We start from the raw sequence: 25,016 nt of genomic DNA, 5'->3' as shown, positions 1-25,016 counted from the left end.
ATCATGCTGTAGCAGCCCTCCTCCTTCCCCAGGTCTGCAATGGGGAAAAGTACAATTCCAACGCTTACTGTTGAGGTGTTTCCACAGTTCTGGCCATGGAGGCCTGTACCCTGGTCCAGAGCAAGTGCTCCAGTCTCTGGCCTGAGACTAAAATGCCTGCGCAGCCACACTGCCAGGCTGCCAAAGAGTAACTGACTTTGTATACACTCATATTAAAAATGGCACCCTGCTCTCAGTTCCAGGTCTGGGACAATACCTGCAGCTTTTCCTGGTGCCTTTCGCTCTCAGCATCTCCAAGCCTCTCCCTGAGTTGGCTCTAGGGCTTGGGAGAAACAAAGTGCTTTCCCTTGGCTTGGACTGCTGTGTTCCCCTGAGGAAAAGCAAATCTCAAAAGGAGGCTCTCTGCCCTACCCATGCACTGGGGCTTTACTCACTTTTATCATTGAGACACCATCACAGGGGCTGTTTGCCCACATTCTCGTCCCCAGGATCTAGAGTGTCCTTCATGATTCCAGTGGATTCTCAGTTTTTTTCTTGAATTAAAGCTCACCGAGTTGATCTTTATGTAGTATTTTGCTATTTCCAAGTTTTTGAAGCACATTGAAAGCCTCTAATCTACCATCTTGAAAAGGCAAAACAAAACAAAACTGTCTTTCATTTTCGAAGGATAGTTTTTCCAGTTTTAGTATTCTTGATTGATAGCTTTTTTCTTTCAGTACTCTGAGTACATCATTCCACTGCCTTATGGCTAAAAGGTTTTTGCTGAGAAACCTGCTGATAATCTTATAGAAGGCCCTTTGTCTGTGATGAAGCACTTTTACTGTTTTCAAGGCTTTCTCTTTGTCTTTTGACAGTTTGATTATAATGTGTCACAGTTTGGGCCTCTTTGATTTTATACCAGTTAGAATTCATTGAACTTGGACTTGTATTTTCATTTCTTTCCTCTCATTTGGGAAGTTTTTGGCCATTTCCTCAAATACAATCTCTGCCCCTTTCTCTCCTACTTCTAGGATTTCCATAGTGTATAAATGGGTCTGCTTGATGATGTCCCAAAAGTCCCTTAGGGCCTTTTCAGTTTTCTTAATTTTTTTTCTTTGCGCTCCTCTGACTTGATTCAAATGAACTATCTTCAAATTTGCTAGTTCTTTCTTCTGCCTAAGTCTGCTTTGAAAACTGTAGTGAATTTTTCAACTTAGTTATTGTATTTTTTAGCTCTAGAATTTCTGTTTCTTTCCTTTAGTTTCTTTCTGTTGACATTCTCATTTGACTCATCCACCATTTTCCTGATTTCACTTAGTTGTCTATCTGTGTTCTCTTTTAGCTCATTAAGCATCTTTAACACAGTTGTTTTGAATTATTTGTCAGAAAGTTCAGCAATTTGCATTTCTTTAGGGTTGGTTACTGGAGTTTTATTTTGTTCATTTGATGGGGCCATGCTTACCCGTTTATTTGTATGCCTCGTGATTTTTTGTTGAGATTTTGGCATTTGAAAAAACAACCACCTCTCCCAGTCTTTATGGATTGGCCTCGTGCAGGGGGAGACTTTTACCAGTCAGCCTGGCAAAAGGTTCCGGGACGTCTCAAATCTTTTCTGGGGATGTGCCTTCTTAACTGTCTCAAATTCCCTAGTCTGTTTCTTCTCAAGAGACACAATCTCTTGCTCCTCCTGCTGTCTTCCTGTGGAACTGCATAATCTCCACAGCTGCAAGAACTTGCCTGTTTTCAGTGGCTTCTGTGCTGCCATTCCTGTCTGTGCTCTGAGTCAGGCAAGACAGAAATCAGTCTCTCAGGCAGCCCCCAGACAAGCCAGAACATTGGATGCACAAGTCAGTGTTTGGTTTTCAACCCGAGGGAGTAGTTCTGGTATGGGAGGTTTTCTCATGGTTGTGCCACATTACACTGGGCCCAGGAATCTCTTACCAAATCCTTTACCACTTTGTGACATCATAAAATAATGGCAATATTTTTCTTAAGTCAAAAGTCAACCAAATATGTGCTGCTTCAGCAGCTGGATTGTAACCTCTAAAGAAGGAGTTTCCAATGATATCAAGGGAGGAAGAAGGAAATAGCAATTCTTTTCCAACTCCAGCTCCGTCTTTGTTTCAGTCTCTGCACAAGGCACTTTACTCACGTGGTCTTTTTTACATCTTGTAAAGCAGGTGGTGTTATCCCCATCATGCAGATGAGGAACCTGAGGGCTGGGGAGGGTATGTGACTTTCTATGTTCTGAGCAGTAGAAGCTGGATTTGAACCCAGGTCTACCTAACAGCAAAGTTGGTAAAATACCTGAAACTGGGTAATTTACAAAGAAAAGACATTTAATTGGCTTATGGTTCTGCAGACTCTACAGGAAGCATAGTGGCTTCTGCTTTTGGGGAGGCCTCCGGAAGCTTCTAATCATGGCAGAAGGCAAAGGGGGAGCACGCGTCCTACATAGCAGAGGCAGGAGCAAGAGAGAGAGACAGTGAAGGGGGAGGTGCCACACACTTAAACAACCAGATCTCATGAGAACTCATTATCATGAGAACTGCGCCAAGAGGGTGGTGCTACCCCATTCATGAGAAACCTACCACCATGATGTGGTCACCTCCCACCAGAGCCCGCCTCCAGCACAGGGGATTACAATTTGATGTGAGCTTTGGGCAAGGACACGGATCCAAACCATATCAGTCTTTTTTCCACGACACTGAGCAAAAGGACTCCATCTTGGTCCTATGTGTCCCTCACCCACCCCCAATGTGCTCAGCAGAGTTCAGCAAGCGTTTATTGCATAAATGAGGCTGGAGATGCAACTAAGGAGACATAGAGGAAACCGGCTTTGCCCTACCCCCTGCCCCGCTTCCTTGCCTGTATGTCTGTTGACTTTTGCTTTCCCTTGGTTTATGCTCTAGGGGCCTGGGGGGTTTCTGAGCCTGGGCAAAACTCACTGAGGAAGGGGAAATAAATCTGCTCACTAGGTCACACAGCACATTTAAATGCATTAGGCAAAACCTCTCCCTTTCTCAAGACACTTCCATATATGGAAAGTTATTGTAATGTACTGATTTTCTTAGCATGAGGCTCTTTACTGCCATCTTCTGGAAGTTTATGACAATATACACATTGATGATTATGATGGATAACAGGCAGTGCTTTGCACCCTAGGTGTGGCACTCTTGTGCCACTTCTCTGTGGTGGCCATTCAGGGAGATGAATCTGGAACCTTCTGAAGCCTAGGAGAAGAGGTTTAGGGACTCTTTTTTTCTGTTTGGATTTGTTACCCTGGTCCTGCCCATTGTAAATCTCTGGGCTTCTTTGTGTTCACTACGCCAGCCCATACCTGATCTTGCCCCGGGGCCTGGAAGGAGTCTTGTTTAAATGAAGGCATTGCAGGAGTGAAGGCTTAACATCCCATGAACTCCTTTAGTTTGCCACCTCAGTTTCCTTGCTGGGCTGACAGCTCTGCCACCTGACCTAGCTTTGACCAGCCCTGGGACCTTGACGATTGGAGGGTGCTATTAGCTGGGTTATTGCTGGGATAAACTTGACCACTGGACCTCACTGGCTGGGAACCTTTGGATGTCTTCTATTGGACTGTTAGTCATTCTCCTTTGGGGCTTACAAGGTTTACTCACTCAGTCACTCACTAATTCAATTCATGAGTTCAGCAGGTAATGACTAAGTCTCCACATCATGCCAGTACTGTGCTAGGCACTGGGGCATCAATGGTGAGAAAAACAAGCAAACAAGCACATGGGATGCAGCAGACACCTCTGGCATCCTGCTCATCATATTCCTTGGCTGGCTCTGATTTCAGTGCCAGCGACAGTGGCTGGTGGCCGATTCCCTGACAGCTCAGAAAGCTTGCCTTGCTCTTACAGCATCCACTTCATGTATGGGCCAGACGCCTGTTGGTTTTCTGCCTCAGGGTCTTCTTCAGCGTTGTGGGAACCCTCTTAGCCCATGCAAGCCTGGTAGTGTGAAGGCACGAGTTAAAATGTACCCAGGATTTGTTTTAATCAGTATGGTCAGACACGCAGGCAGGGAAATGATTGTCATAAAGGAAGAAGTTTATACTAAGTACTCTGGACACTTAGAGTACTGCACACTGCTGCCTGGAACACGTGGGAAGCACCAGGGTTGGTCAGGAGGCAGAAGAGGGAGAGGGGAGAGCAAGGCTCAGAGCCTTTGTTGAGGATTTCTTGGGAAGGTGTGGGCAAGGCAGGGTAGGTAGACTGAGTTAGCTTAGGATGGGTAGTGTGAATAATTGTGGAGGGCTCTGGGCTTTCAAGATCGTTCCTAGTTGTCTGGTTCCTGGCCGTGTGGTGATTTAGGGCAGGGGGAATATTGACTTGGCAGTTGGACGTTTGGGGGTGTGAGCTCTGGAACGATTGCTTTGTACATCAAAGGTGCAGTCACAGGGGAGTCCTTTGCTGTCTCTAGGAATTAGCTAGCTCTGGGAGGGGCAGTCTCTCCAGGATCAAGGCCCCAGATGCCAGAGCATCAGGAATACAGAGAATAAGAAAATACAGTCACTACAGGGCATGAATCTTGCCCGGGGCAGCTCTCAGCCAATGAGGAGCCGGTAGATGAATGCTCCAGGCTCTTTGTCTTTAGGGGACTGATTCTGGGGCCTTCAAGCTGCTTGTCAGGAGGTCCCAGCTGCACTGAGCCTCTGTTGCCCACAGCACTGATGATGCAACACAACTTTTTATGATCTTGTTCCTCCCTATGCCATTCTCCCTCAATCCTTCACTCCTGCTGCCTGGGAATCTCTCCCAAATAAACTACCTGCACCCCAGTCTTATCACAGGCTGTGCCTTCTGGGAACCCCACATAAGCCACCTGACCCCTGCTGCCTTAGAGCTTTACACTAGGCTTGGGAAAGCTTCCTGGAGAAGAAGCCATGTTTCTCGCCGCTGAAGAAAGACTCATTGTGTCATGGGTGAAAGGGGTGGGGGGAGAGCAGTCGAGGCAGAGCGAGCCACACATGCAAAAGGCCTGAGGCTGGCGGGAGGAGCATGGCCTGTTCTAGGAAGGCATCAGGGGCTCCCCTGGCCCCCGTCCCCACAGATCCAAGTTCCCAGCATGCCTTGCACCAGGTCCAGCCATTTACAAAGAAAGAGGGAGTCCATCTGAATGTTGACACATTAGGCGGCTCAGGCAATGTGTTTATTTTTATTTTTGAGACAGAGTCTTGCTTTATCACCCAGGCTGGAACGCAGTAGCACCATGTTGGCTCACTGCAACCTCCGCCTCCTGGATTGAAGCAATTCTCATGCCTAAGCCTCCAAGAAAGCTGGGACTACAGGCATGTACCACCACGTCTGGCTAATTTTTGTATTTTTAGTAGAGATGAGGTTTCGCCATGTTGGCCAGGCTGGTCTCGAACTCCTGGCCTCAAGCAATCTGCCTGTCATGGATTGGACGTGTGAGCCACCAAGCCCGGCCTCAGGTAATGTGTTTTAATAAGCAGCTGTTTGGCGTCCTTCTCCAGGGTAGTGGTAATGGCAGGGAACAATCAGACTGATGGGGTGTGTGTGAATGGCACCCTTCCTGCCTTTCTCCATCCCAAGGTTTTATCAAGATCCATCCCTCTCTTGGTCCTGGGGTTGTGGGGCCTGACCGGCACACAGGAATCTCTGTCTGGTTTCCACACCACTCATTCACAAAGGGGAAACTGAATCCTGTGTTAATCTTTCCACCTCAAAGATGATTCCAGGTGAGTGTGGGAGCTCAGCCTCAGAGAGGCCCCTCTCCTGGCTCTGGTTCCCCTCCCTCCCCTGTGGGCTGCCCACTGAACTGGGCCTCTGGGCTCAACTTGGCAGCCTGCAGGCCACCAGGAAGAGTTGGGTAGAGATCTGGATGGGTTTACAACAGCTTGACTGGAAAACTTGGGGATTTCAGATCTCAGTTAAGAGGAAGGCTCTGGAATGCAGACCCTAGCCCTCTTGTGTTTGGGGCCAGGCACAAAAATCAGGAGTTCAGTGAAGTTTCTGTCCTTGCATCTCTTCCAAGGGTGGGGCGTGAGAGAAGGGAGGGCCAGAGCTGAATCTGAAGCCACAGTGAGTCACTGTGCCACGGGCATCTTCCGAGGCTTGGAGAAGTCACCTAGAAAGGCATAGGCTCCATGCCGCATTCTTCTCCAGAACCTGCTTACCTCTACCCTGGTGGACTCATCCCCAGGCCAGCAGAGATAGAGAGGCCTGGGTGCATGGGATGGGGTGGAGCGGGCAGAACTCTCCTTCCATTCAGCTGCCCAAACCTTGGCCTGGGCAGCTCCCTGTGTGTGAGCCCAGTCTGGGGCTCCCCGCCTCACTGCCTCATCCTGATGCCAGGCTCTGGAAAGGAGCTGGGGGACTTCTAATAAGGCTTCCTAGACCCTTCACACAAAATGGAGGCAGACGCACTCCAGCACTGCCTTGTCTTAGAAGAAAATTTTCTCTTTATGTCCCCTCTCATTCCTTTTCTCCCCTTTTCTCCTTTGCAATCAAGGCTGCCTGGGTTAAAATCCGAGCTTCCCCTGTACCTGTGTGGTTTTGGGCAAGTTCCTTAATCTCTCTGTGTCTCAGTTACCTCGCCCAGGAGGGGATAGTAATAGGTCTGATGTGAGGACTAAGGCCTGGGAAGTGCTTAGATCCGGGGCAGCCAGGATGGGGAGGTGTAAGCTGTTATGAGGGTGGGCAGTGCAGGCGGCGGGGGCTGTCCTTTTGGAATCCTAAATTTCACACCGAAAAAGGACATGCCCTCAGCTGCCTGAATTAGAACTAAAGTCCGATGAGGAGAGGGGTCACAGTGGAATTCAGAATTACATCTTTAGGGGAAGATAAGTGTCTGTCCTCTTTAGGTGGTGGGGTGACAGCAGCGGGAATCCTGCTGTCCCCTTTTAAACACATACAGACGGGGTACCTCGTTTGCCCAGGCCTGAACCCCGGGGCCGCGTAGGGGGCAGGCACCCTTCTGCTCCAGGAGGGCGCGGGAACGCGGCCGCTGCGCACGGGACTCCCGTAGCCGCCAGGGGGCGCTGTGGCCACGCGGCAGCCGCCGGCCTCCCCGCGAACCCGTACCGGCGCGGCGCTGGTGGTTCAGCGAGGCCACCCCTAGCCCAGCCAGGGCGGCCGACTCGCAGGCCCCGCGGGGAGCACCCCGTCTCCTGCAGAGCGTGGGGACCCGGCTGAGATCCGCCGCCCCTCTGGCCTCAGTTTGTGCTTCTGCAAAGTGGCACCGCCTGCCGCCCGCGTGGCCGCTCCTCAGCCCCAGGCCTTCAGGTTTCTCTTCTCAGTCATGGGGCCCTGCACTCGGTGCCCGACTCAGCCAGATCCCAGCGGAGATCCCTCTGATCTCAGCCTCGGAGGAGGCTGCTTCCCCCCATCCCTGCTTCATTTTCTCCCCTTTCCCTCCCTCCGTTTTTCCTTCCTTCCACACTCTTTCTCTCTTCCTTTCCCTGTCCTCTCCTCTACTTCTCCTCCCTCCCTCCCATCCTCCCTTCCTTCTTATCTTCCTTTCTTCCTCCCTTCCTTTCTTCTTCCCTCCCTCCCTCCCTCCTTCCTTCCTTCTTCCCTCCCTCCCTCCCTCCTTCCTTCCTTCTTGGGGCCCTACCTCCCCCTTCCCTCTCTCTCTCCTTCCCCTCCCTCCTCGTCTCCCTCCCTCCCTCTCTTCTTCCCTCCCTCCCTCCCTCCTTCTTTCCTTCCTTCCGTTTTTCCTGGGGCTCTCCTTCCCCCCTCCCTCCCCCCTCCCCTCCTTCCCTGTCTCCCTCCTTCCCTCTTCTCTCCTTCCCTCTCTCTTCCCTTTCCTCCCTATCTCCCCTCCCTGTCTCCCCTCCCTCCCTGTCTCCCCTCCCTCCCTCCCTGTCTCCCCTCCCTCCCTCCCTGTCTCCCCTCCCTCCCTGTCTCCCCTCCCTCCCTCCCTGTCTCCCCTCCCTCCCTCCCTGTCTCCCCTCCCTCCCTCCCTGTCTCCCCTCCCTCCCTCCCTGTCTCCCCTCCCTTCCTGTCTCCCCTCCCTTCCTGTCTCCCCTCCCTTCCTGTCTCCCCTCCCTCCCCTCCCTGTCTCCCTTCCCTCCCTCCCTGTCTCCCTTCCCTCCCTCCCTGTCTCCCCTCCCTCCCTCCCTATCTCCCCTCCCTCCCTCTCTCTTCCCTTTCTTCCCTGTCTCCCCTCCCTCCCTGTCTCCCCTCCCTCCCTGTCTCCCCTCCCTCCCTGTCTCTTCTCTTTCCTCCCTGTCTCCCCTCCCTCCCTCCCTGTCTCCCCTCCCTCCCTCCCTGTCTCCCCTCCCTCCCTGTCTCCCCTCCCTCCCTGTCTCTTCTCTTTCCTCCCTGTCTCCCTTCCCTCCCTGTCTCCCCTCCCTCCCTCCCTGTCTCCCCTCCCTCCCTGTCTCCCCTCCCTCCCTGTCTCTTCTCTTTCCTCCCTGTCTCCCTTCCCTCCCTGTCTCCCCTCCCTCCCTCCCTGTCTCCCCTCCCTCCCTCCCTGTCTCCCCTCCCTCCCTGTCTCCCCTCCCTCCCTGTCTCTTCTCTTTCCTCCCTGTCTCCCCTCCCTCCCTGTCTCTTCTCTTTCCTCCCTGTCTCCCTTCCCTCCCTGTCTCCCCTCCCTCCCTCCCTGTCTCCCCTCCCTCCCTCCCTGTCTCCCCTCCCTCCCTGTCTCCCCTCCCTCCCTGTCTCTTCTCTTTCCTCCCTGTCTCCCCTCCCTCCCTGTCTCTTCTCTTTCCTCCCTGTCTCCCCTCCCTCCCTCCCTGTCTCCCCTCCCTCCCTCCCTGTCTCCCCTCCCTCCCTCTCTCTTCCCTTTCCTCCCTGTCTCCCCTCCCTCCCTGTCTCCCCTCCCTCCCTGTCTCCCCTCCCTCCCTGTCTCTTCTCTTTCCTCCCTGTCTCCCCTCCCTCCCTCCCTGTCTCCCCTCCCTCCCTCCCTGTCTCCCCTCCCTCCCTCTCTCTAGCTGCTGGTTCAGCAGAGGACTCCAGGTTTGATTCCGGGTCTCTCCTCCGCAGAGGGGATCTGCTTTCCTGTGCGCTGCAGCGTCCATCCTGCTGCCCCCAGCCCCTCCCTCCCTCCAGGCACCTTAGACTTGATTGTTGGAACCTTGAACTCATCTTGGGCCACAGTCACAAGTTGGACAAGCTTGTTCTAGTGTGCTGTCAAGAATGAGAGGGTCATTTCCAGCTGGAGGGTGACAGATCACACAGAAATTTGGGCCTCTCCGTAACCTGAGTCCTGAGCAGGGAATACCCTCTGGAAATACCAGCTAACACCATGTCTCCATGAAACTGACCAAGGAGTGAAAATCATTTCTTTCTGAAAGGCACGCTACACATTCATCCTTTTAAACGCAGTAATAAAACATGGAAAGGGTCTAAAAGTGTTGCATCTCTCCTCATCCTCGACCCCAGCCTCCCAGTTCCTCTTCCTGCAGGCAGCAGTTGGTGCGAGCTTCCTACATAGCTTTCCACATACTCTGTGCAGAGAAAAACGTGTCGGTCCACATGCCTCTTTTAGAAAATATAGCACCGTAGACGGGCTGCTCTATACCTTGCTTTTGACTTAAAATATATTTTAAAAATATATCTTAGAGACTGTTCAATATCACAATATGAGGTTGATCTATCTCCAGCTGAGTGGTGAAGAGGATATCTCTGTATTTTTAGTAGAGATGGGGTTTCACCATATTGTCCAGGCTGGCCTTGAACTCCTGACCTCAGGTGATCTGCCTGCCTCAGCCTCCCAGAGTGCTGGGATTACAGGCGCGAGCCACCGCGCCCGGCAGTTTACTTTAATTTTTAAAAATCATGATTTAAACAGGAAATATGTGCCCTGTAGTGCTAGTTGCAAATGTAAGCTTTGGAGACCATCCTGTATGCTGGCTTCCCCACTTGCCAGCTGTGTGTCTTTGAACAAGCTGGTTTTCAACCTCTCTGGGCCTCTGCCTAACCCATCTGTAAAATAGGGATCATGTGTCTAATCACTTGTAAGGTTGTTAGCGGGTCAGATGAGGTAATAGATACAAAGACACTTGGAGCAGTGCCTGGCATGTGAGGAAGATGATGGCAGTATTAGAAATAACAGCAGTTAAATCCTCCAAGTACTCACCACGGGCCAGACACGGGAAGCATATGGCTTCACTCGGGCCTCCAGTAACCTGTTCCATCTTTCTTCCAACTTTAATCAAGCTCTCCCATGTACCTGGGACTGTTCAATATGTTCTATGCCTCTCTATGAAAGGGGCTACTATATTATCTCCATTTTAGAGAAAAAGAAACTGAGCCTCAGAGAGGTTAAGTAACTTGCATAAGGTCACCTATGCTCATAGAAGTCCAATGTATTGTGTGTCTCATTCCAGACCTGGAGATTATGTCTTGTGCACGCGCTGTGGCTTACGAGACGGCCTGCTCTGCACTCTGTCCTTCCCCTGTGCTGTTCCCTGTCCTCCTTTCCCTGCTTCCCTCTTCCCCCTGCACCCTTCTTTCTCTCCTCTTCCTCATCTCTTCCCCCTCCTCCTTCCCTCTTTTTCCTTTTCTTCTCTTCTCCCTCTCCTCTTCCGCTGCGTTGCTCCCTGCTAACTCTCATTCCTTCTGTCCCCCTCCCCTTGGCCAGAGTCCAGACTCAAGGGCTCATATCTGGTTGCCTTCTGGGGGTCACAAACAGAAGTACAATAGCAGCTGCCCTTCCCCTCAAAGGGCTGAACTACCCAGGCCCTGCCAGCCCAGCCCAGCAGGGCAGTGAGGGGGTGTGTGTGTGCAGATCAACCTGCATATATGTCAGCGTATGTGAGACCTGTGTGTCTGCAATTGTGCCCAGTTCCTCCATGGGTGTGCGTGGTTGTGTGTGCAGTTTTGTGTGTATGTGGGTAACAGGTGCCAAAGTCCTGACCTGCCTCAGCCAAGGCCCTGCCTGTGCACTGTGGGAGCGACTTTCAGTATCTGTGCCCCACCCTGACCACCCCCGATGGGGCTGACCAGCCAGGTCCTGGCCACCCAGTTGTCTGGAGTCTGAGGAAACTGGGCTCAGTCTCAGGCCTCAGGCTAGAATCACGCAGACCTGCATTTCCCACTGGTTCAGTTGCTTCTTGAAGATTTCTGAGCTTGTTGGGCTTATCCAGAAATGGGCTGGTAACATCTACTCAACAGGACCCTTGCAGGGGTCCTAGGAGAGAAGGTGTGTAGGAGGGTATGTGGCTTGTGGCTTCTGCCTGGCCCCACCTTGCAAGGATCCAGATGCAGGGAACAAACCACAGCACTGTGGTCTCAGAGGTCTCTGCCTGCTCAGACCCACGGTCCCCGCCCGGCTGTGACGTGGACACATCTGCTCCCCCACAGTCCAGGAAAACCGGTCCCTAAGCTGGGTGAATTCTTCCTGTGGGGATCAGAGCCAGTGAGCATGCCTGGACAGCATGTGGGATGGGGTGTGAGTGCTCAGGGTCAGCCCCACAGAGCCTGGAACAAATGCCCCGATCTTTCTGGAGTGTTTCCTGATGGGGTTTGTGAGGAATGTCTGCTGGGAGGTGAGTGGGGGTCCTGGGAGCCTGCTGGCCCCGAGGCTGAGCTGTCACTGCTGGGCTCTCCAGTGGTGGCCGCCAGGGCAGTTCCTGGCCGGCCCACTGCATGCACATCTGGATGCAATTGTCTGCAGCTGCCGGGGTGAGGCGTAGGCTGCGGTCAGGGATGGATGCTACACTTGGGGAGACCTCACGGGGTGGGGGTGGGGTCTGATTGCTCAGAGACTGAGCCACCTACTCAGAGCAGGGAAGGAAGACCAAGGAGAAAGAAAAGAAAGGAAGATAGATGGGGCAGTGGTGATGGGGGCCAGGAATATCTTTTTGTTCTGAAGAACATTCTGGCTTTTCCCAACAAATCACAAAATTCAAACGGGGAAGCTGTTTTAACTCTAGTCACACCCATGTCTAAATCAAGCGAACATACCACACACACATGTTTTTGTTTCTAAACTCATCAAAGGAACTTCGGGCCTGTACAGGGTCCTAAAAATACATACTGAAAACTGCTCGTGTTCCAGCCTCTCTTCTGCTTTTTTGTTTTGTTTTGTTTTCGTGACTGAAAAATTTCCGGCAATTTTTGACATCCTTTGCTCTGACCTCAAGCAGCAAGAGGCTTTATCTGATAGTGTCAGAGTATTCAAATTCACTGAGGGCTGGGGGGTCCTGCAGGGGAGAGGGCAGGGAGTCTGTGGGGTGAAATGGATCGTTCTCTGGTTACAGAGGATGGCAGAACCATCCAATTCCACCGCCTCTTTTGTTTTTTTCTTTGAGACGGTGTCTCTCTCTGTCATTCAGGCTGGAGGGCAGTGGTGGGATCTTGGCTCACTGCAACCTCCGCCTCCTGGGTTCAAATGATTTTCCTGTCTAGCTTCCGGAGTAACTGGGATTACAGACACCTGCAACCACACCTGGCTAATTTTTGTATTTTTAGTAGAGACGGGGTTTGACCATGTTGGCCAGGCTAGTCTCAAATTCTGACCTCAAGTGATCCACTGGCCTCGGCCTCCCTAAGTGCTGGGATTACAGGTGTGAGACACTGTGCCCAGCCCCACGTCATCTTATAGCTGGAGAAAATGAGCCCAGATAGGACTGGTGACCTGCCTCAAGATACTCAGCCAAGATTCACCCCGAAGTGATCCAGTGCAGAGGGCTCCGGGCTTAGCTGTGTCCAGTAGGTTGTGTTACAACCTCCACAACTTACTTCCACGTCAGGAGCATGTCTGATTTGAGATGGAGCCACATCCTTGAGGAACTTGGAGGCGTTAGAGTGGGAGGTACCCTGGGGGGCTGGCAGAGAGCAGACTGGCTCAGCACTCCAGGACAGGGCCTTCCAACGTCCTTTCCTGCTATGTGTTGTTGGGGATAACTCACCTGGCCCCTTAGCTCCCCATTTGGAAATAATAGTAGTAACGATATTAATATTTGTCCTTGAATGAGCACTTACTATCTGTGCTTCTCTCATTTCATCCCAGCTGACCTCACAACCCTTTCAGGTGGGTACAGCTATATTAGCTTGACTCTGCAGACAAAGCATCTGAGGCTCAGGCAGGTTAAGTGGCTTGTCTAAGACAGGGAGGCTGTGGTTGAACCCAGGCTTCTACCCTTCTCACTGATTGCTGTGCCCCCTGCCCCACAGGCTTGAGGGGAAGGCTCGTGGAGACCTTGGATGGACGAGATGAAAAGGGCTGTGCTCCCGGTTCGAACAGTGAGGCCTGGTAGTGACTGGAGTGCAGATGACCCTGGGTAGACCCCACAGGCTTGAGGGGAAGGCTCATGGAGACCTTGGATGGACGAGATGAAAAGGGCTGTGCTCCCTGTTCCAACAACCAGTGGGGCCTGGTAGTGACAGGGGCACAGATGGCCCTGGGTAGAAATCCCCTCTCTTTGTGCTTCCTCCAGAAATCTTCCCTTCTCCCCTGGAGTCCCGTGGCCTCTGCAGCTGGCCTGGCCCCTCATGCTTTCCGGAGCCCATCAGAGTTCTGGAGCCTTGCAGTGTGGGTACTTTAGTGCCCAGTCAGGAAGCAGTGAGGCCCACGGGCAACCTTATCCCGTGTTCTGCCATCCCCTACCGTGGCCTGGACCGTCAGCCGCTCATGTCTCTGCCAAGGCAAAATTAGGATGCGTAGCTCCTGCAGAGAGGGCGGATTTAACCAAAGCTCCCGCTGGCTGTCCTGCCCGGGCTCTTCCAAGTGGCTGACAGGAGGTCGAGGAGAGAGAACCCATGTTCAGTGTCCACGACATTCTGGACGACAAGGACATCGTCTCTGGGCTGGCTGCTTGCTCCCCCATACTGGGAGGAGCTGGAGGCCGGCAGGCACCATGCTGTCCTCCAGGCTGGCTCAGAGTGAGCGCTTCATAAATGTCATTGACTGAGTGAGTGGGGAAGGTGGGGGGACTTCAGGAACAGTCTTCCCCGGATGGGCAGCTTTGTGGGAGCTGTGAGGATTGCCCTGTGCCCACTAATTGGGACTGCTTCCTGCTGGTGACAGCTGGCATTTTTCTGGTTTATTATACTAGGTTTTTGGGAAATGTTCCCTTCCCTGGGCTGGACATTTCTCTATTATAGATAAGATAAGGGGAATCAAGTTGGAGAAGGTTATGTGACAGTAATTGGAGGACGCTCAGCCCCTCTATGGAGCAGCCGGGTGATTTCTGCAGTATGTTTTGTTCCATGGCACTTGATAAACAGCAATTGGAGTCATTTGCAGGTTTGCTTTCTGTGTGGCAGGGTAGAGTGGCCCATGGGGTGGGATTCTGGGCTTTGGTTGTGGTGAGGAGGTGACACTTGTGGGTGGAATGCTGGGGCTGGTGAGGGTGGAACCCTTCTGCCCAGTGAATCCCAGGCCACTGGTTTCTCCCCTAGCACCCCTTGATGCCCAGCTCCAGAGTGCTGGGCAGGGCTGGGCATGTAGCATTGGCAGTGAACTTGGGCTGGGCTGCATTTTGGCTCCAGGTTCCTTACTCTTTTTATAATGGGAAGCATAGAGGTGGGGCCATCCCACCTCTGTTCTAGGACCACAGACTCTCCCGAATCACTCCCTCATACTACTGCCCCTGGTCTCTTCCTCTCTGGTGTGGCAGGGAAGCAGGGCAGTCTAGCCTGGTTCCACAAGGTGTCGTGTCAGGAATCTGGGGACATCATGGACTTAGGACAGGCATGAGAAAGGGGCCTGGGGCTTAAGAGTTTAGTACCAGAGGCTAAAGAAGTCTGGAGCCCCTTGAAGGATATCCCAGCTCAATAGACACCAAGTTTTTATCTGTTTCTCCTTTAATGAGATGCTTGTTCACCAGGCAAATGTTTGCACCAAAGGCATTGAAGCAAGAAACGAGGGGTGTGGAGGATATTCCGGTTTGCCCTTCCGGATCATTCTCCGTGCCACTGTGTGCCGGGAGCTGCAGGGCATTGTCTGCAACACGAGGGCTCTCATCCTCTGGCCTCTGGGTCAGTTTCATGGGTGGGAGGCGGCAGCAGGAGGTTTCTTCCCTGCCCCTTCCTGCTGAACTGTGGGTTAACAGTGGCTCCTGAGACAGCTCCAGCTCCCTCCAAGGTCCCTATTCCCCCCCCAACTCTGGCGGCTGACGGGTGGAAACTACGTTTGGCTGTTGGAGCTCCACCTCCCTTGCGGGTTTGCCTTAAGCCTTCTGTAAACACTCTTCAGTGGGATGAATAGTGGCCTCCAGAAGGTATGCCTACATTCTAAGCCCCAGAACCTGTGAATGTGACCTTATTTGGCCAAAGAATCTTTGCATTAGTAATTAAGTTTAGAGATCTGAAGATGAGATCATCCTGGATTATCTAAGTGGGCCCTAAGTTGTAAGACAAATGTCCGTGTAAGAGACAGATGAGAAGACACAGAGACACAGGGGAGGCCACCATGTGAAGACAGAGGAGAGACCGGAGGGAGGGAGCCAGAGGCCACAGAACGCCTGGAGCCGCCTGAAACTGGAAAAGGCGAGGAGGGACTCCCCCCTGGAGGCTTCCAGGTGATCAGGGTCCTGCCCCACACGTGGATTTCGGAATCCGGCCTCTAGAACTGTGAGATCATACGTTTCCCTTGTTTTAAGCCACCAAGCGTGTGGTGATTTGTTGTGACATCTCCAGAAACAGATACAGACAGGTCCTTCCATTGAACTCTCCCCAGTCACCCTGTCCAGGTGTGCCAGGAGCCAGGCTGATGGGGAAGGGCACCATCCAGAGGACATTTGAGGGCTGGGGAGTGCCCAGCACCATGCATCCAAGTCCCCAGGGGAGGGCCCTGAGAACAGACCCAGGGATTTTGTGGTGAAAACAGCAACCATAACAGCTGAGGCAGGTGCTGGCAGGTTCTGTCCTCATCCCCTAGGCTCACCTGATGCTACCTGCAGCTGCTGTGGAAAGTTCCAGAACACTGATGACTTCCCACCCAGGGCACCCACTCTCTCAGGTAGGGTGTCCTCTACCTGTTAGAGCAGCTCTGCCCATGCAGTGGGGAAGGCTGAGGGTACTGGGGGTCACTGTCCCAGGAGCCGGCAATCCTTCGCAGTTGGGAGTGTCCCTCCATGGGGCAGTTCTGAGGTTTGTGTGACACTGTGTCTTGAACATCCTAGCAGGAGTGAGCCCAGTCGCTCACTGTTATGGCTTGTATCAGGAACACCCCCCACCCCATTAGCTTTCTTCACTTCCTTGATCACCTCCTCGCTCCCTCACCATATTCTGGCATCGCCTCTCAGTTAACTACTTGCACCAAATCTTTGTCTCAGGGGCTGCTTTTGATGAAACTGAAACTAAATCAAGAGCTTGCAATGCCCATGCATTCACAAAGCACCCCCTTCCCGTGCATTTACAAGGCACCCCCTTCCCATGCATTCACAAGGTATCCCCTTCTCATGCATTTACAAGGCACCCCCTTCCCGTGCATTCACAAGGTATCCCCTTCCATGCAATCGTGTGCCACTTTCTTTAACAGCCCATGGGGTTAGTACTTCTATGATTGCCATTTTGCAGAGGGGGGTACCCAGACACTCCAAGACCAAGTGACTTGCCCAAAGTCACAAACCAGGGTCCCAACCCAGATGGAGTCTGATTTCAGAGCTGGCTTTCACTATGACCTTGTCCCAGGACAGGCTGGTAAGTGTTCAGAGGGGAGGAGTGGGTCTCCCATTTATGAGCATTTATGGTGCGTGAGTGCTGTGCTAGGTACTTTGTGAATAGCAAGTCACTAAATCCTCTCAAAACGCTCTGAGGTGGAACTGGCATTGTTCCTATTCAAAAGATGAGAAAACAGACACTTCTAGAGCTTAAGAAACTTGTTCCTGGCCACCCAACTAGTACGTAGATGCCAGAGCTGGGATCTGGGCTCAGATCCTTCTGCTTCTACCTGCTGGCCCCTTTCAGAAGTCAAGGCTATCTTCTTCAAGCTCAGGGACTGGTCATTGAACATTTATTTTAAGCTCAATCAGGCGACTGCATCTCATGAGAACACAGAGCCACAGAGTTCTGCCTAGTTGATAGAAAGGTCTTGCATGGTTTGACTTGAAATCTTAACCCCTGTGCACATGCAGAATTCCCATGGGTGAGTCCTGAGAGCAGGTGTCTCAAAGAGACTGACAGTTAACCCCAGGGTTGCTGAAACCCGGACACTGAGTGGGGTCTTTCATAAGCCAGTCTCCGAACTGGGTGGCAAATGCTCAGCCCTTTAAAAGCTGGCCAGATACAGCATTCAATCTAGTCCCCATGTGGACTGCTTTCACTCTTCCCCTGCGTCCACACCTTTTCTAGAATCTTCTATACTGCTTTTTTCCATCCCCTGTCCTGCTCTCTGGACTCAAGTACATCTCCACGTCATCCCTCTGCTCTGTGCAGAGGGCAGGGCAAGGACTTTTATCTGCATACTACAGAAGGAAACCAAGGACCGTAGGGGTATCCTTGTCTGTGGTGGCAGCTGAGGGTGGTGCAGCTCTTCCTGGTCTCCGTGCACATGGCTCATGCATACCTTCCTCCTCCTGCAGGAGGTGAGACTCTGCCATGCTAGAGAAATGCTCAGAGAGATGGCATCAGGCTGGGGCTGGGGAGCCTGGAGACCCATTTGGGGTGAGCAGGAGATGTGTAAGGTCAAGTGACTAATCCTGCGATTTCTCCAATATCAAATGCACATTCTGTGGAAATAGATGTGCTCGACGGGGCATCAGAAGGGAATCGATGTGCAGGGAGCTGGGATTAGATCATGTTAAGCTGAGGATTTTATAGTCTGTTTTTCTTCTACGAGAGTCAACAATAGGTCAGGGTTGTTTCATCTTCCTGAATAAACAAGCAGGTGGGTTACAGGAACAGCAGCCACGGCCCAACTGTGAGTGTGTGTATGTGTGCTTGTGTTGGGGAAGGTGTATGTGCACATGTAGGTGGATGTGCATGTATGTATGTCTGTGTGTAAGTCTGTGTAAAGGTGTGTGCAAATGTGTGAACACTTATGTGTGTGTTGTGTGCATGTGTGTGCCCAGGCATGTGTATATGTGTGCTTGTGAGTGGTTTTGGGTGTGTGCATCAACATGTGTGTGTTTACAGGTGTACATGTACGTGTGTGTGCACATGTGTATCTAAGTGAGTGTGTGTATGCATATACCTGTGTAAGTGGGTGTGTTTCTGTGTGTGCGGGTGTAAATATGCATGGGAAAGGGTGTATATGTGCATATATAAGTGTGTGTGTGCAGAAAAGACAGAGAATGAAGCTAGAATCCAGGTTATTTTCAAGACTCTTAGAATAAATGCTTGAGGTGATGGATACCCCATTTACCCTGATGTGATTATTATGCATTGGATGCCTGTATCAAAATATCTCATGTAACTTATAAATATATACACCTACTATGTACCCACAGGAATTAAAAAAAATAACAAAGAGGCTGTTAGAGGCTGGGCATGGCAGCTCATGCCTGTAATCCTAAACAGCACCTTGGGAGGCTGAGGTAGGCGGATTGCTTGAGGTCAGGAATTTGAGACCAGCCTAGCCAACATGGTGATGGTGAAACCCCATCTCTACTAAAAATACAAAAATTAGCCAGGCATGGTGGTGCACGCCTGTAATCCCAGCTACTTGGGAGACTGAGCAGGAGAATCACTTGAACCTGGGAGGCGGAGGTTGCAGTGAGCTGAAATGATGTCACTGCACTCCAGTCTGGGTGACAGAGCAAGACTTCATCTCAAAAAAAAAAAAAAAAAAAAAAAAAAAAGACTGCTAGAAAACATGCTATAGCCGTTAGAGATACACGGGTCTCCAGAATAGCCATAGAATGGTGTTAAGGAATCCCCAGGCCCATGGCCCTGACCATGAGTGGGTGACTGGGTAGCTCATCTCGTGAACACTCCACCCTCTCGCCTCTGCTGGCACAGTCATGGTGTGGGGCTCTTGGGGCCAGTGTGGATGGACAGCCTTCGAGTTCCTCAGGGCCTGGATGCAAATTCTAGCTCTTCCTTCTCTCTGTGGGGTCTTGTGGTAAATTAGCATCCTCCCCAAGCTTCTGTTTCCTGCCCCGTGAAATGACGTAATGAGAAACCCGCATAGGTTGTTGGGAGACCCAGAGGAGACCTGGGTAGGAGAATGCTCTGGCACTTGAGCACTGGGGGCTTCCATCCCTCCTTCCCTGCTCTAGCTGGGGTGGGGTGGCTGCTGGGGCTGCCCATGGAGGTTGGGCCCTGTAGAGTGTCAGTGTGAAGACAACTGGGGGGCACATCAGCTCTTCTACCCAAACAGTCAGGCTATGGCCTGGACCCCACAGGGCCCAGATGTGTCCATGAATATCACTGAAAGTGCACTTCTACTAGGATGAGCCATTAGAAACAGAACCTTCCTCAAACAGCCATCTTGATGTGGGTCCCGGGGACGGGTGGCTGTTGAGAGGTCTGGCAGGGCTGAGACTGTCTCACAGGCCATGCAAAGCTGCTTAGTGACCCTCTATTCTGGTGCTGGGGCCAAAGCCAGGACTCTGGAGCCAGAGAAACCAGGTTCAACTCTTGGCTTGGCCACTTCCCAGCTGTGTGGCCTGGGGCAAGCTGCTTGACCTTTCTGGGCCCTGGTTCCTCACCTGCAAATGCTCACTGCCTTGCTAACCTGCCTGGCTCAGGGGAAGCTGCTTCAGAGAGAGCCTTAAGGACTCTGTATTCATTTCCTATGGCTGCTGTGGCTTAAAACAGCACGGACTTCTTATCTTACAGATCTGGAGGTCAGAAGTCTGACATGGGCCTCCCCGTCCTAAAATTGCATTAGTCGGCTGCACTCTTTTCTGGAAGTTCTGGGGGAACAGTGGTTTCCTAGTTTTCCCAGCTGCTGTAGGCCGTCCATTCTCCTTGACTTCGGATCCCTTCTCTTTTCAAAGTGTATCAGCACTACCTCCGGTTCTTCCATCACATGGCCTTTTCTGATGCTGGCCTTCCTGCCTCCTTCTTTTAAGGATGCTTGTGATCACATGGGACCCACATGGACAATCTCAGATAATCTGTCATCTGGAGATCCTTAACTTTTTTTTTTTTTTTTGAGATTGAATCTCACTCTGTCTACCAGGCTGAAGTGCAGTGGCGTGATCTCGGCTCACTGCAACCTCCGCCTCCTGAGTTAAAGCAATTCTCCTCCCTCAGCCTCCCGTGTAGCTGGGATTACAGGTGCCCGCCACCATGCCCAGCTAATTTTTGTATTTTTAGCAGAGACGGGGGTTTGTCATATTGACCAGGGTGGTCTTGAACTCCTGACCTAAGGTGATCCACCCACCTCAGCCTCCGAAAGTGCTGGGATTACAGGTGTGAGTCACTGCGCTAGGCTGAGATCCTTAACTTAATCACATTGCAGAGCTCCTTTTTACCATGTAAGGTCACCATGTTCAGCTGTTCTTGTATTGCTATAAAGAAATACCTGAGACTGGGTAATGTATAAGAAAAGAAGTTTAATTGGCTCATTGTTCTACAGACTGTACAGGAAGCATGGTGCTGACCTCTGCTTCGGGGGAGGCCTCGGAAAGCTTACAATCATGGAAAAGGTGAAGGGGCGGGGGCAGGAGCAAGTTGGGGGTGGTGGTGGTGGCAGGGAGGTGCCACATACTTTTTTTTTTTACTTCGAGATGGAGTCTCACTCTGTCACCGAGGTTGGAGTGCAGTAGTGCAATCTCGGCTCACTGCAACCTCCATCTTCCAGGTTCAAGCAATTCTCCTGCCTCAACCTCCCGAGTAGCTGGGACTACAGGCATGTGCCACCATGCCTGGCTAATTTTTGTACTTTTGGTAGAGATGGGGTTTTGCCATCTTGGCCAGGCTGGTCTGGAACTCCTGACCTCAGGTGATCTACCCATCTCGACTTCCCAAAGTGCTGGGATTACAGGCGTGAGACACTGGGTCCAGCTGGTGCCACATACTTTTAAATGACCAGATCTGATGAGAGCTCACTCACTATAGCAAGGACAGCGTCAAGCCATGAGGGGTCCACTCCCATGATCCAGTCACCTCCCACCACGTCCCACCTCCAACATTGGGGATTACAGTTAACATGAGATTTGGGAAGAGACAAATATGCAAACTGTATCAGTCACATCCACAGGTTCCTGGGAAGAAGATGTCTTTAGGAGGCCACTACTCCTCACTACTCCAGTGTCTCCAAAATGAGAAGATGCTTTGTAATTGGCAGGGAGGAGAAAGGTGTCCCCAGCGTCCCAGCAGAGCAACTCTCCAGTCATCACCCACTGTCTCAGTCATTCCACAAACATCTATTGAGTGCCAGCTGTATGCCAGACTGACCCTTGCCCTCAGGAAGTTTATGCACTGGTTAGGGAGGCAGATAACAAACATGAAATACTAAACATTAAAAAAATAATATAGCAGGTGCTGACAAGTTCTTTGGAGAAAAGTCAAGTAAAGCAAAAGGAGGGCAAGAGCTGTGGTGAGGGCTGCCTGGGATAGGGTGGGTCTGGAAGCCTCTTGGGAAGGTGATGTTTGGGCAGGGCCTGGTATTAAGCAAGGGAAGGAGCCAGCCAACTGGAAGGGCGTGACCAGTGTGGATTGAATTGTGTCCCCCATAAAGATATGCTTAAGTCCTAACTCCCGGGCCTGTGAACGTGATCTATTAGAAATAGGGTCTTCAGCCAGGTGCAGTGACTCATGCCTGTAGTCCCAAGTAATCAGGAGGCTGAGGCTTGAAAATCACTTGATCCCAGGAGCTTGAGGCTGCAGTGAGCCGAGATCACGCCACTGCGCTTCAGCTTGGGTGAGACAGCCAGATTCTGACTCTAAAGAAAAATAAAATTAAAAAAAGAGACAAGTTCTTTGCAGCTCTAATTAAGATATAAGGTGATAGGAGGATGCCTAAATCCAATCATTAATAAAGCCTGGAGCTGGTCTTCCTGCTGTAGGGCAAACAGTTCATCTGGGGTTGCCAAATGATCAGCACAGCCTCTTCCCATCCTTGTTGATAAAAAATAAAATAAACAGGAGCAGCTGCCCTTTCTTGTTCATTCATTGCCTGGCATGTTGCAAGCATTGTCTCATTTATTCTTACACAGCTCTGGCAGGTGGTTATTGTTAGTGTTCCATTTCACAGATGAGAAAACTGAGGGTTGAAGACTAAATGATGACAACTGCCTACACACACTCAGCGATTGAATTGGGTTTTTGAGACTCAAACCCAAATCTCTTTGCATCCAAGGGCACACTCTTAACTGGAGAAGCTGGAGGTCAGGGACCATCCTTTTTTTTTTTTTTTTTTTTTCCCCTCTAATGTCTCCATGCATCTAGCAAAATGCCTTGCACATCACAGTCAGCTAAAACATATTGATTTTTTTCTTCTGTTAATGATCTCTTAAGTCTTGACAAGAGAGTTAAGTTCAATCAGAACTTTTGACAAATCCCAAACCAATTTTCCATACTACGTTGATTTATTTATTCTGTAAACATTTGTGGAAAGTCCCTGAGCACCTGGAACATGCTGCAGGCTTAGTGTCTTGGTTCTATCCTGAGTAGATGAATTATAGCTACAGTTTTGAAAAGCAATTATTTTCATTGATAATTGGATAAAATACCCTAAGTATTCTGTGGGTGACCTCAAGGGAGCCAAGTAGCGGCAGCTGGAAACCTGGTCTCCTGATTGGAAGGCACAGGTTGATCCCTGTTCACCTGTGGCCTTGGAGCCTTTGGCTCTGCAGGGCTTTTGGGCAACTGGGATCTCCCAAGTGTTGCCTACCCTCCCGCTGGGTGAAAACATGCACCTCCTGGCCTCTAGAATGTGCCATTGGTCCTGGTCTCTCTTGAGGTTTGGTCCCAGAAGCCTTTCTTCCAAATACTTTGCAAAGCTGTTCTCTCTCTCTGTTTTTTTTTTTTTTTTTTTTTTTTTTTTTTTTTTTGTTTTTTTGCCTTTTGCCATTGTCATTGCTGTTGACAAGTCCCAAGAGCAATTTGGGATGGCCATGTTTTGGTGTCTTCAGTGACCTCAGTCCCCTGGGAGAAGTTATTCCCCTGCATCTCAGCTGATGGTTGGGAAATGGATGGTTTGTCTGTGTCAGGAGGTGTGGGCAGAAAATACATGGTTGTTGGTGCGGAGTGCTGAGAGACGGGGTAGAAGAGTTTCACTGAAGTAGCTAAAGAGAAGACACGTTGACTAAAATGACGGCTATCATTATTGCCCATCTGCTTGGCATGTATGCAAAAATAATAATAACATTGAAACAACTACTTGATAATGCCCGGGCTGCAGAGTCTCTCCCCATACAGTGATACAGAAACAGTGCAGATTGCTCCAAAGAGCAATTTAGCACCATGCATTGAGCTTTAAACAAGCTCCTATCGTTAGATCCAGCAATTGCTTTTCTAGGATGAAAGTCAGTTAAATCACAGATGTGAAAAGATTTATGTTGAGGTTATTTATCACTGGATATAGTAGCAAAACTTTGGAAAGACTCCTAGTGTCCAACCATTGGGAAGGGCTTAAATAACTTCTGTCTATCCATTCGTTCAATGGAATGTGTATGCAGCCATTTAAAATGGTGCTCGTGTGCATTTTTGCTGCCATGGAAACATAATAATCATGGTAATAGTGTTTATAATGTGCCAGACACTGCTCTAAGACTTCACAAGGAATAACTCAGTTATTCCTCCTAGCAACCTTGTGGTGCAGATGCAATATTAGAATAATCCCCACATTACAGATGGAGAAGCAGCAGCCAGTAAGGCAGTGAGCCAGGACTTATGGCCCACGTGGCAGTGAGTGTTCCCTAACTGTTCACCACTCTGCCTCTCACTGTGACCACAGAGATGGAAAAATCAAAGACATGAAACTGCATGTCCAGCTTATCCCAGTTTTGCTGGGAAAGATGTTTATTATGCTTGGAAGAAAGACTAGAGAGGAAAGCATCTACGATGTTGGTAGCTCTAAGTGGTAGGATTAGGGGTAGTTCTCTTCTATTTTTGGATTTTCTAAATTTTTTTTTACAACAATTGCTGTATTACCTTTATAATAAAAATAGAGAAAGTGAGAAGGGGGGGTCTTACCTTTATAATACAAATAGAGAAAGTGAGAAGGCGGGGTCTTAGAGTTGCTGAGATGTTGAACTTCACTGTCTGCTAGCTGTGTGACCTTGGGAGAGTTACTTTATCTCTCTGAACTACACTTACTCAGCTGGTAATTGTGAACCACCTAGGTTTTAGGATTGTTGTGAGGATAAGAAACTGTACAGGGATGGTCCTGAGCATGTTTGTGGTTAGGTCTATTTCTTGCCTTTCCCTGACTCTGGTCTGTAGGACAGTGGGATGGGATGATTCCCAGAGGCTCCTATGTCAGCTGGCTTCCAGCTGGGCTCAGCCAGTGGGAAGCACTCTTAGGAGATTGCCGGGTAGGAGGAAGAGAGGAGCCAGTGTTCTCCTCCTCCTCTCTCTGCCTGCAGTGGGTTCTCAGGCAGTGGTTGTATCTCCTCTGTGGTTTTGTGTTTTCAGCTCCTGCCATAGAAGTGCCCTCAGGTTCCAGTCTCCATTGTGTGATCCCAGCTCTGGGCTCCAGTAACTCCACTTCTTTCCCCTGTGCCTCCAGCCTAGAGGTGGGAGTCTCCTGCTCTTTCCAACGTTTGGATGGCATTGCTGTCCCCTGGTACTCATCCATTACTTGTTCAATTAGTCTGGGTTCTCCAAAGAAACAGAACCAATAGGAGATACACACACACATATGTGCGTACACACATGCATACGTAGAGTTGGCTCACACAATTATGGATGCTGAGAAGACCCAGGATCTGTGGTTGTCAAACTATCAAACAAGAGAGCTTGTGGTATATTCCCTGGTTGAGTCCCAAGGCTTGAGAACCAGGATTACTAATGGTGTCAGTTACAGCCTGAGTCCAAGTCTGGAGGCAGGAGGCTGGTGTTCCAGCTAGAAAAAATTAGGCAGAGACAGCAAATTCTCCCTCATGCCACCTTTTTGTTCTAGTCAGGCCTTCAATGGATTGGATGGGAACTACCCACATGGGGGAGGGCAATTTGCTTTACCCAGCCTATGGATTCAAGTGCTAAACTCATCCAGAAACACCCTCACAGACACACCCAGAATAACATGTAACCAAATATCTG

At 50.6% G+C, this 25,016-nt stretch overlaps 1 long non-coding RNA gene across 2 annotated transcripts in view; it reads left to right on the top strand.

Annotated features, from left to right (window-relative positions):
- Nucleotides 1-11,322: 11,322 nt before the first annotated feature.
- LOC144338151 (uncharacterized) overlaps nucleotides 11,323-25,016 on the top strand; it is a 30,202-nt gene continuing 16,508 nt past the window's right edge. For both annotated transcript variants that reach the window (XR_013412000.1, XR_013411999.1), the window contains exon 1: nucleotides 11,323-11,458. This is a non-coding gene — a long non-coding RNA (uncharacterized LOC144338151). The remainder of the gene's footprint in view (nucleotides 11,459-25,016) is intronic.

The sequence above is a fragment of the Macaca mulatta genome, chromosome 20 (genome assembly GCF_049350105.2).
Source record: "Macaca mulatta isolate MMU2019108-1 chromosome 20, T2T-MMU8v2.0, whole genome shotgun sequence".
Classification (NCBI taxonomy): domain Eukaryota; kingdom Metazoa; phylum Chordata; class Mammalia; order Primates; family Cercopithecidae; genus Macaca; species Macaca mulatta.
This window is presented reverse-complemented; position numbering and strand designations above follow the sequence as displayed.